The sequence below is a fragment of the Haematobia irritans genome, chromosome 4 (assembly GCF_050003625.1).
Source record: "Haematobia irritans isolate KBUSLIRL chromosome 4, ASM5000362v1, whole genome shotgun sequence".
In the NCBI taxonomy this organism is placed as follows: domain Eukaryota; kingdom Metazoa; phylum Arthropoda; class Insecta; order Diptera; family Muscidae; genus Haematobia; species Haematobia irritans.
This window is the reverse complement of record NC_134400.1, coordinates 182,677,339-182,680,766: the sequence shown is the minus strand read 5'-3', so window position 1 is coordinate 182,680,766 and position 3,428 is coordinate 182,677,339. Positions and strand designations below refer to the sequence as shown.

At 29.8% G+C, this 3,428-nt stretch overlaps 1 long non-coding RNA gene across 4 annotated transcripts; it reads left to right on the top strand.

The window, feature by feature from the left end:
• Positions 1 to 245: 245 nt before the first annotated feature.
• On the top strand, positions 246 to 1,843 carry LOC142235244 (uncharacterized). Of its 4 annotated transcripts, none has more exons than XR_012721844.1 (4): positions 246 to 450; positions 1,236 to 1,309; positions 1,377 to 1,469; positions 1,540 to 1,843. It is a non-coding gene; the product is annotated as an uncharacterized LOC142235244 (long non-coding RNA). The 4 variants fall into 4 exon arrangements; XR_012721843.1 differs by lacking the exon at positions 246 to 450 and adding an exon at positions 500 to 596 and having other exon boundaries at positions 1,233 to 1,309; XR_012721842.1 differs by lacking the exon at positions 246 to 450 and adding an exon at positions 506 to 596.
• Positions 1,844 to 3,428: the final 1,585 nt, after the last annotated feature.

Below are 3,428 nucleotides of genomic sequence, written 5' to 3'. Positions count from 1 at the left end.
TGACGGGTGTATATAATTTTTTATGGATTCCTCGTAAATTTTGAATATATTTTACCTTATCCTATAGATAGAATACCAACTAATCAATAAACGTGATACTGGAAATTGAAGTGAGAAGAAATTATGAAATTATTGCATCATCTTTTTTTTTTGTTTGTGTTTGTTATTGCGATGATGTTATGGAATGTGTGTTGTTGGTATCTTTTGTGGTGATAGTTGTTTTCTTGCAATAGCGAGATCAGAAAGGGATCATGTGTGTGTGTGGAGTTGTTTTTCTTTACATATGTGTCCTTTATGACTATTTGTGTCTTTGAGTTTTATTGGTGCATTCAGTTCTGTTGATGCATTTATGAAGCGCACACGTGGTGCGCTTGCGTGCGGTATTTGTGTTGTTAATAAAAATACATTTATTTCGTAACATTTTAGAAACTGATAAGTGAATGGTGTGATGTAAGAGAAAACAAAAACACTTTATATTTATAAAAAAATAAATAACTCTAAAATAAATCACATATTAAGAAACTGTATATTTCTATTAATAATTTAAAATTAGTGCGGTTTTAAATTGGTTTACATAAAAATATTCATAATGAGTGGTAATAAAATGATCTATATTTACTCTACATCTGGATCACAGTACAATTTTTTGAGTCTATATTTTTATGTTATAGCGAGTCCTTAAGGTGTGTACTAAGTTCGAGTTTAGGTGCTAAAATCAGAAATAAATCAGTAAGAAAAGTATAAAATTATACGCCTTCGATGCAATTTTAAATATAACTTGATGGAGAATAGCTCGAAACAAGTTTTTTATTAAGTTTATATTCTTTAAATGGATTACACGATTAAGAACAGGAAATCGTTTTTAAGCTTATGTAGAACGCTGGTTTTTTAATTTAATATGATGAATCGTTTTCAAGTTATTCCAATATACATAGCGGAAGTGCCTTAATTTTGAACATAACCGTATATCTCAAAAAGTCGAGCTCTTAAAAAAACAAGTGTAAATTTGGATTCAGCGACCTCAAATTACTAAAAATTTGATATAAATTTTAAATGAACACAAAAACGGTTCAATTTTGTTCCCATGTATTTCTAAAGAAAACTAATCATGAAAAATTGAGATTTTAGCCACTAAACTCGAACTTAATATCCACCATAAATACTAAATGCTATATTGACAAGTGGAAATTATATCTAATTTTATAATATTTTTATTTCATTTATATTCTGAGAAGGATTTCAAAAATGTCCCATTTGTGCATGGATATGATTCCACTAATGTAGTAATTGGATGATTTTTTTCAATGTGGTAAGTTTTTCGTCCATTTGTAATAAAGCCAAAATTTCTATTTATTAAAAATAATTTTCATTTGCAGGATGACAGCAAATCTAATGGTATTTTTTGGAATCTTCTTACTGTTTAATGCTAACTAAGCTGATATCCCTATTTGCTCTAAGAAAATTCTCTTGTAAGTTAAAGATCAAAATACCATAGAATTTGATAATATTTTTATATTTTATATACCTTTTTAACTTCAGAGGCTTATGACGCAAATCCACACAACAAAAACTAGCGATATCGGTGAAATTGGACAAAAATGAAATGAAAATAGCAACTTATGGCATATATCTTTCATATGGATAAAAAATGGAAATTGATATTAATTAGTTTCATTCTACTAACATAGAATATTACTCATTTGAAGAAGCAATTACTAACTACCGAAAAGTAACAGCATACAGCGTACGAATAAAAACATTTCTTTTATTGTATATCATAAGCCATAGTTTTATGTAATATAATAATAATTTTTTGAAATAAAATACTGGTAGTTATGAAAAATTGTCTTATATTGTACGAAAAATTTCTTAGTTGTATACAGGCTTGTTGTACCTTTAATTCCTCAATTTATTTACTTCTTTGAAAATTATACTGATAAACAGTTTATTTGAAACCAATTTCTAAATATAGGATTCCCAAAAACTTGTTCATTTTTCCGGATAGCAGGAATATTTTGAATGAGTGTAAGTACATTCTTCCCACAGCGTAGTAAGAATGAACTAAAATACGATGCAATACATAAACTTATTTATAAGAAAATCATGAACTTATCTAGATGAAAAAAATCTTTGGCGCCAAATCATGGTCATTCTTACTATGGGTTAGTTCATTTTTCGTAAACAATAGTAAACTTTTTTTTCGGTGCATGTAAGAGGTCAAATTGGTAGTGAATCATTTTGTGGAATATAAAATGCATTGCATAGAGAGAATTTTATTTTATTGTATGGATTTATTGAAAATTAGATAAAATAGGATTAATGCAAATTTTCTTAATGAAAATTTGATATTAAGGAAACAATTAATATTTCCATTAATTAATTTTCCATTGATTCAAAAAATTTTTTTTCATTAAATTTAAGACACAAATTTTGCAAAATTTGCGTCTCTTCGTTAAAGTCGCATGTCTTCGAATTAAGGCAAATTTTCCTTAAATAAAGAAACACATTTTTGATTGAAAGAAATCATCTTTAAATTAATCGAAATATTGAATATTTCGATTAAAGATAACAAGTATACACGGCCGTAAGTTCGGCCAGGCCGAATCTTATGTATGGTGGAGACCAGGGATCCGGAGCGGTAAATTTTTTTCGCTCCGCTCCGCTCCCGCTCCGGAGAAAAAAAACCGCTCCGCTCCGCTCTGCTCCTCTTCGAGAAAATTATAGTAAAAACATTGTATTATTTGTTCAATTGTGTTTTATTTTATTTAGAAAAATCGGGCGGTACATATATGGGAGCTATAGCTAAATCTGAACCGATTTCGATGATTTTTTGCACATATAGTTAATGCTATAGAAGATTACATTTCGCCAACTTTGAGTAAGATCGGTTGATAAGTAAGGGTTTTATGACCTAATTTGACAAAATCGGGCGATACATATATATGGGACCTATATCTAAATCTGAACCGATTTCGATGAAATTTTCAGACTTAAAGGGTGATACAGAAGATTATTTTGTGCTAAATTTGACGACGATCGGTTAGTAAAAAACGTGCAACGTGACCCCATTTGTCGAAATCGGGCAATACATATATATGGGAGCTACATCTAAATTTGATCCGATTTCTTCCAAATTCAATAACGTTCGTCCTTGTGCCCAAAAAAAACTCCCTGTACCAAATTTCATCAAAATCGGTTAATAATTGCGACCGAAATCCTGTGAACAACAAATACATGGACAGACGGACGGACGGACACCAAGCGCTAGATCGACTCCAGAGGTGATTCTGTGTCGATCGGTATATATTTTATGGGGTCTAAAATCAATATGTCTTGTAGGCACATTTTTTGGCAGATCAAACTTATTATACCCTAACCACTATGTGGTTTAGGGTATAATGACTTTAAAACAATGTGTTGAAATATTT